This window comes from Rissa tridactyla, chromosome 4, assembly GCF_028500815.1.
Source record: "Rissa tridactyla isolate bRisTri1 chromosome 4, bRisTri1.patW.cur.20221130, whole genome shotgun sequence".
NCBI classification, from domain to species: Eukaryota; Metazoa; Chordata; class Aves; order Charadriiformes; family Laridae; genus Rissa; species Rissa tridactyla.
Genome location: NC_071469.1, coordinates 14,145,486 through 14,154,452, shown reverse-complemented (window position 1 = coordinate 14,154,452; position 8,967 = coordinate 14,145,486).

Below are 8,967 nucleotides of genomic sequence, written 5' to 3'. Positions count from 1 at the left end.
TTTGTTGATTGCATTTTTTGAACTTTCAGCAACAACCACTTTTCGTATTTATTTCCCATTGTAAGAACGCTTGAAATCGATTGAAACTGTGTATGTTGTTCTCTAATGTAAACGTGCCAGCTACTGAGCTAAATCCTTCTAGGCAAATCTAGTGTATGCTGCATACAAATGAGACACTGGCAGGACACAAAACAGCTTAAAATAGTGTGGATTTTTTGTTTCTTTTTTTTTTTTCTGATTTATCTGGAATATATAAACAAATACCATTTCAAAACACAAGCAAAGAACGAGCCATTCTCTTCTCTTGTCAACATCTCAAAAGCCAAGAGCTGCAACTGAAAGCACACTGTATAACGCCTTTAAAAATAACGAGTCTTTCTGCCATTGCTCTGTACAATGTCACCCTAAATGGCACACAAAGTAAAAGAATCTATTTGTAGTTTACCAGAAGGGCATTGAAATGTGAGCGAAGAAATAGTTGCGTTTTATACTGTGTGTATTCAGATCCTCCTTTTTACTCTTTATGGACTCTTGCATTGCACAGCCAAAGATTATGTAATGAGAAAATGAGATCAAATCTGCTCATCTCGGAGCTCTCGGTCCCTTTTTGACTATCGGGAGATAGTCAAAGCCATAAGGAGAGGTTGTGCCATTTAGACTGTATAATTTCAACTAATAAAAGAAATACGCTCTCTTCTTCACGTTTCCCTTCAGGTCTCCTTCCCAGTATACAGACAAGGAAATTTCAGATAAGAGACGAAAATAAGTAATTGCCAGCATTTTTTCTAATATTTTTTAAAATCTAGGGTAAAAAAGTCTGCTGGCTTTGGACAGTGTTTTGTTGATGGACTCCGCTTGTCAAATGTCATCTTTAAATAACAGTCACTTTTTTTCACATCTTCTTGCAAGAAGCCTTTCCATGCAGTGGTATAAAACGGAGGGACACCTTTTGTCGGAGAGAAATGAGAAATGATCAACAAGTGATCAAAATTATGAGCCGTGAGCTGCAGGGTGATACTTGAGCTTTGCACGTGGATCTTTGTTTTCCCCTCTGGTTGGTGGCTTCCCACCACTTCACATCCCCATCTGTGATCTCACTTTGAATTTTAACAGAGGGCCCTTGACGCCTTTGGTTACCTCATGTCAGTCTTTAAAAACGAGGTCCGATGATAACCAGAATTTTTTGTTTAGACTGCTGCAAAGACAGGCAGGAATTCCCACTGCCGGTATTTAGGTGGGATGCGTGTTTCAAGAACTCTACAGCATAGGAATGGTTGAATCTGCGTAGCTTTAATTCTGTGGCTCACCAGTCATACGTTTTCTTTAAAGCCTGAGAAAGTGGCACCTGACACAGTTTTCTGCCCCTCTCTGTGCACAACACTGCGTCAAAGGAACAAAGTGTCTTATGGTGCAAATATACAATCTGTTGGCTTTCGTAGTGGTTTAGGAAGGGTTATTTTTAACGCGGATCATAACAATGGTCTGACTTGCCTCACGGCCCCACAGGGAATTGGCACGAAAAGGGAGCTCGTGCACAGCGAACTCCTGCCCAAGGGTGAGAATGAGGGGCTGGGGCAAGGCGGGGAGTTCAGCTTCTCGGGACAGTTTTGCTGCCAGCACATTGTGTAACTTCTCTCTCACCGCATGTTCTTCCCAGGCCAGGTATTTTTTTTAACTTGTAAGCATGCCAGGAGGAAAGTGGTGACTCAAATTCCCATCATCTTAAACAGAATCATACAGAGACATCAGCCAACAAGCTGCTGAGGAAAAAATTCCCCACCATAAACTGAGGTCACTAGAGGGGGATGTTAACCTGGACTAAGAAGAATTAGGGCCTCTCGTTAAATCTGCCTCAGTTACAATAGGATTTGTGCCTAGTGGTCTTTGCCAAAACCCTAACTCCTCACTGTTGTTCAGCAAGGTACTGGATTTTTTTGATTCACTTGACCATCGCCATTTCTCTGAAAGCAGTTTCTTTTAATTCAGCATCTGTATAATTTCTGATGGACGATTTCTGGTGAAGGACACTACTGCATATCAACGCAAGGTGGTAGCACAAGTTTTCCAGCACATCTCCAAATTTTGTTTTCCTAACTTGGTAAAGTGGCAGCAGGTTCTGCCTTAACATACAGTCATGCCTGAGGTTACAGTCCTCACACAGTTCGATTTTCCTCCTCACCAGCAGTAAAACCTTGGCACCGGTATGTATTTTCAGAGCTGTATGCATACTAAAGTAACGGAGGAGTAGTTAGTGGCACACTCACATTAGCCGTAGTGGCTGCAGGGCCGGCATGTCAGTGTGTGACAGGGCATGACCTTCTTTACTTAGCGTGACAAAGAGTATCATGGCACCCAGCTGTGCATTTCCTTCACATAGTCCTAGTGACTGTTTGGATACAGCAGACTTAATGTTATTTAAAATCCCAACATTGATGATTTTTTGCATCTGCTGTTGATTTTGGCAGAGAGTTGTAAACAAATTCCTTCCCTCAGTCGCTCATAGGCAAATACTGCATGCTTTAATGAGAGTTCTTAATCTAACTTGTCACTCTGTTTACATCAAACAGTTTCTTCCTGGCCCTTTATCTAATTTTCTTCATCTCTGATGTTCTGTTCCTTCTCATTCTCTTCACAATCCCTTTATCTTTTCTTCAAGGATGTGCAACTCAAAAGTGTTTATTTTGACAATATTACTGAGTGATCTCTCCACAGATGAATAATGCCTTCGGTGCACACCCAGTGATGCTCCTACAACAGAAGCCTTATCAGAGGGGTGAATTTGGCCCTTTGGCTTTTTCATAGAGTAAATTAACACATTAAAAGGTAGCAGATAAAAAACCTTGCTTAAAATATAATCAGAATTTTTCTCAGTAAACATTCGGTAACCAGAGTTTCCAAACCATTGGTTGCAAATGAATGAGCAGAACTGTCCACAAGCCTGGAGGCAGACTGTTAGACACATTCCCTTTGTAGTGCTGCCTTATTTCTCCTTTTTCAAAAGGTTGAAAGTGATTTTGTGAGCTGAAATGTGCTGGTGCCCTAAAATGGAGTTTATTTTCTAGAAGCTAGACGTCACTCTGCTACTTCTGTAGGATAATATGTGGCACATAAAACAGTAATGTTGTAGGCCATTGTTACAGATCCTGATGCTAAGAAGTCTGTGCGAATGATTTTGTAATAATTACTGGGCAAATCTCTCGCTATTCAAGTGGCCTTACAATAGTGCCAGAGTTCCCAGCTGGCTGCCCTCATGAGGTACTGGAACCGAAGGAGCTTTAGTGAAAAGGGCTCTGTAATAAAGTCTGGTAGCTGCACGATCAAAAAACATTATTGTGGAGTCAAATGACACCACTGATTTTATCGGTCATGGCGAACTGATGCCATCAATTTGAACTTTCTGGGTTTTTGCTCCCTGTTGATTAACAAAAGGAGAGACTTTCAACAAGCAGAAACATCAGTGAGGTCTCTAGAGGTACTAAGCATTAGACCTACTTTTCTACCTATAAGAATCTTACCCCTACCTGAGTGTTGCCCATTAAAAAGGAAGGAAATCAATCCAGTCCTTAGTATAGAAAATCACTCTTGGTTCTTATGTCTTAGCTTTTTATAAATTTTATTAGTTTATTAGTGATTTCACGTAAGGATACAACAAGGACCGGATGTCACACAGCAAACAAGAGTTCTTGTCCTGAAGAGATTGACTCTAGACCAGTATCAGAATATTTTGTCTTTGATTATTTTACTAGGATAAGACAGAGTGTTGCCTTGTGGGTTTGGCAGAGGGAGTTTCTCCCGATGTGTGGTAGGTGTCAGAGGGAAGATTTTGGGGTTGATCCTGGGGTGTTGTAACTAGTTCCCCCAGACTATCCCGTTGCTGCCCTGAAATACCTTTTGCAAGGTTTTTCCTGGGTTTAGAGAAGCATGGGCTCACCAGTAAAATATCTTGGCTTGGCAAATAAGGACAGCACACGTGAGAGCAGTCACCTTTCTTAGAATTGTGGGCTGATGACTCTCGGATTTCTCCAAAGGCCTCATTTTGATTACTAGAAGAAAGTAGTTTTCTACATCTAAATCTTGCACTAGAATTAATCTAACCATAGATGCAGGCTTCTCTTATATGTGCTACTTCATGATAAAGGGTTTCTGCTGTTCTTCATGTAAGAAATGTACCTTCCAGGGTTCTGCTCTGATAAGTGTTTGAAATGAATTATCTAGATATTTTCCAGTTCCTTCTGTTGCTTGCCAAGGAACTAAGAAAAGGATTTGCACAACTATCTCCATGTTTTTGTATTTTGCTATGAACTATAGCTCAGTAGCTGATACTCACAAATGCCTGTATATTGGACAAAAATGCATTAAAAAGTTATTTTATATATTGTATTTTATTTAACTGCCTAGAAATTTTAGATTCCTCTTTTTAGTAAGGGTAGGTTTATCCATACCTTTGCTGAGACTTGAATTAGCTGGCTGTCTTGGAACCGTTAAATGGAACCAGTACAGTGGTTTGCTAAATTGCTTTAGGAAGAGGACGCAGTTCAGAAAAATTATGCTTACCTTTTTGAGAAAAAAAAACACCTTCCAATTCACTTTATAATTGGATTCGACGGAATAACACTGAAAGCTTATCATGGTTTTATTTTAGTCTACAATGGCAGTTTGAAAATTATTGTGACAAAAGCTTGCCGGCCTACTGGAGAGTCAGAACGGAGCAAGTACCAGTGAATCCTCCCGCATCTATTCTATGCTTAGGTTCTGCTGCACGCAAAAAAAAAAAAAAAAAAAAAAAGTCCTGAAGAGTCACAAATCTGTGCTAAAATCAGCCTAATCTTCTAGGCTGTCCAATAGCTGTTAGAACATAGGCCTGGGGAATCAGGTCACCTGGGTTTTAATCCCACCTGACTGTGTGACTTCGTGCAAATCTTGTAACCTCTTTGTGCCTCAGTTCCAATGAGCTGAATGAAGTAATAGTTTTTGGACCTGCCTACATTCCTGTTCCGCTGAGAGGCTTCCCAGGAGCGTTCTGACGCTGGTGGATGGCAGGTGGTGTTGGCATGCCAAGTACCCTATTTAATTCTCACTGAAAGAACCACAGTAAAATATGAACGGTTTTCTGCCAGCTCTGTAGAAAGTGAATAGCTAACCAATCTCTTAGGAGGAAATCTTGACACTGTTGTATTCTATGGAAATCTTGTCAATGATCTCAGTGAGGCTTGCATTTTTTACCTTTTGGTCACTAAATGTGCAGCAAAACCAGTCAGGGCAAACCACCTGATGCACTTTTCCTTCTCCCAGTGATGTGTTGTTGGTTGTGTTTTAGTTTGCACCATCAGCTGTTTTAGAACTATTATTCCTGACACGTTGCAGTGGTTCAGTTAACGCAACTGCCTATTTCTGCTTTTACGTAGCCAACCGAGACACTTGGCGATTGCGCTGCAGATTGCCTTTTTTGTACTTTTGGGGGCTTTTTTCTTGGATGTGACTCAGCTGTTCTAAACTGTGGTTACCGCAGACTTTGACTCTGTCACGCACATCTGATGTAAAAACAATGAGTCTCATGATTTCTGACTACCTTTATACTCACATGGGATGTTTACAATGCAATCTGTTTCTCACATTTGACCCTGTATCTGTGGCTTCTTACTGAGGTTATCCCAGGTGGCACAACGCCATTAAAAGTATCAGTAATTTATGAAGTGAACTCTCCCGAAGTAACAGAATGTAATTTAGAAACATTTTTATAGATTTTTAACATTAAAATCGATCTGATTTTAATGCTTACGGATTGGGTGAAATGACAAGGAGATGATTCGTTCAAAATTTTCTTTCCTTAAGCTTGTTTTGACGTTTGAGCTCTCATTTAGGCAGTAAGCTCCTGATCCTGCAGCTCCGTCTGTGCCGGCAGAATGCAGTCTGGGCTGCGCAGACTGCCGGGCTTCGGCTGCAGGAATCCGTCCGGGTGATGGGATTTCCAAAGCCCTACCAAGAGTGCACTTCCTAATTCTCTTAAGCACTCTTGAACATCACGTAAGAAATCACGTACCTTTCCTACATGGACTTACCAAATAACATCAGGACTATTTTCACTCCCTTTGATTTTTTTTTTTTTTTAAAAGGCTACACTCACTGTCTAGACAAGCGTGATTTTATCAGACTTTTAGTCTTGATGTCTTGGAAAATTATGTCATGAGATAGCTTATTTTGCCAGTGCAGAAAATCTCACAAGTACACAAAACCAGAATATGTTTTGTGATACTGGGCTGCTTCATGCCATGAAGTTCAGTGTTCAAACACGTTTGTGAGCTCTGGCACCTCGTAATGGGAGGTTTTCATTCCAGACTGGGAACATCAGAAGATAACGCAATTATCGCCATCCGGTTCTCTTCCTTAGGAAGAATCTCCTCTCCTCAGTGTCTAGAAGTAGAACTGTATTGATCCTAATGTGTCTTTAAATATTATGGTATTTTTTAGCTATTTTAAAAACGTTTTTCAAAGATGTCGTTTGAGCTCAAAGAAAACAGTCTTTGCAGTAGCTACAGGTGTACCAAGTTGATTTGGTTAACAGGCAGCTGCCTTTTTCAAGAGTTTTCTCAGTTGACGCATTAGCAGTGCTTGGTAGTCCTGCTGGAAAAACTGAACGTAGTTATATTACACTTTCCTTGGGTTTTGCCTTATGATACTGCTTTTTTGTGCACCACTACGTTTATTTCTGAAGGTCAGTAATTCCAGTGCTACACACAAATAGAGCAGTGTTTTCTACTAAAGTCTCTGCCTCATTTTCTGCTGCCTTACCTGTGGAGGTTTAATATTTCATACTAAAAATAGAAACTTTTGATCTAAGAAAACAACAGGCTTTCTAGGCCAAATCATTAACTTTTAGTGCTATGTGCCTGGATTGACAGAGGGCTTTTTTCTAACCAGGAATCTTATCACTGGCAGAGTAGTGTGTCCCGTGAAACATCCTACGATACCCTGTCGTGTACTACATCTGTGACACGGTGTGAGGACCTGGCCCAAAGATACAGCCCGCTCTCACCAAAATGGCACCATTTTCCCTTTTGGGGGCTTTCTGTTAAAACTTCTATGCTTATTGCAGTATCTTCCATCTTGGGGCCAATCCGTGATTAGGGTAGTAAATATCAGACTTAACAAACATCCACAAGCTAAAAATAACACTTCACGAAGACGCTACACATCAGCTAGTGAGGCCTAACACCAGTCCAGGAGCAGCAGGTAAGCATTATTTTCCTTTTAATGACAGTGAAGCTGTAATTTGCAGTTCATAAAAGCAAACAGACAAACAAACAAAGAGTTCTTTTTAGAGCTGGCACCAGAACTAAGTTCTTAGACCCTCAACCTGTGTTCTAGCTATTGCCATGGGTGACCAGCTAGGTCTCCGTCTGGAACTTCATTGTGAAGACTAAACTGTTTCACCTCAGTTTGGAACACTGGAATTACTACAGAGAGTTCTCATCAGGCAACTGAAATTAGACTGAAATCAAGTTGCACGCTTATTAGTTTATGAGGATGGCCCAGAACAAGCACAAGGGTGCTGTGCAAGTGTCAGGAACTGAAAAGTTGCTCAGCAAATAACTTAAATCGGGCCCACTCTATTGCATTCCTAACTGTATTTATTTGGAGATTCAGTGTTTTATAATGTAGGCTGAAAATATAAAAATGCTGCATACTGTTAATTCTAACTTCTGGTTTAACGTAGGGCTACAGCAGTAATGCCTGCTCTCACAAGATTTGTACCGATGTCCTCTTAAAAAGCTGTTTGTGGAATATGGCTCTTTAACTATGATGGATTCTCAAGAGCTGCCGAATTCAGTGACACTATGACAAGGTTTTTTGTTGTCATGTTTCTTTTCTTGTTTGTGTTTTGGTTTGGTTTTTTTTTTTTTTTTAAAAAAAACACAACCCTGTTTTCAAAAGCACTGGTTATTCTGTCTTTTGGACTACATAGCACAAGTCCACGAGGCTGAATTCCTATTTCATATCACTTCAAATACTTTCTTGCAGGTGGTAGCTGCTTTTCACCTTTTTCGTAATCCATGTTACTACCATTTCCTTGTTTTGTTTTAAGCTCCCTGATTTTCTTTTGCATCTATAACTTTCTCTTGTCTCAAACATGTACAGGTTTTTCCATGTGGGGACACTCCAGAAAGCTAAGTCAGTGAAACTGGTAAAGTTAATGTCTGTGAATTAAAGCGTGTTAAATCCCTGTGTATATGTTCTCATTTCGATGTAGGGTGGCCTGCCATTCCTGTTGCATAATCCCCAGCGGGGGATATTCATCACATCGCCCAGTTCAAGGTTGTTGGTGAATTTTAAAGTGCAGAACAGGTTTCTGACCAAGATACTGGAGAACCCTCCCGTATTCTCAGGGTGGCCATTATGACTTACAGCGCAGCCTTTCTAACAGTTGGCTCCTTGAACGGGACTCGCAAAGCTCAGCGCCTACGCACTAGAGGCCACGTTTCTGAAGTCCTCTTTTTCTACGGCAGTGGTTTTCAGCCCTCTCTGATTCATTGACACCTGTACGATGAATTTAAGCTTCCCGATAACAGTGCGCTTTCTTCTTTGGATTTTGAGGATGCCAGGGATCTGGGGGCTGTATGCCGAAAGCAACTGCTTTACTAGCATGGCAGAGCTTGATGCGAGGAGCATGGTGTACATGATGCCAGTATAACTAGGTTTATTTTTACTGTGCCCATCAGAGATGTGCTTGTTTCTCAGACAGTAATCTTCCTTTCTCTTTTTCTTCTTCCTTGATATCTGCCTGGATCTGGAGGATGAGAGCCCCTCTTAGCATTCACGCAAGCAGGCACCACGTAAGAAAAACACCCACACCAGGTTTATTACGGTTGGGTTTATCACTAAGCAATGCAATTGTTACATGCTCACGGTCACCCTGCTGTGTAACAGTTCACGTGTTTCCCCGTGTGCTGTTTCCCACCCTGGGTGCTT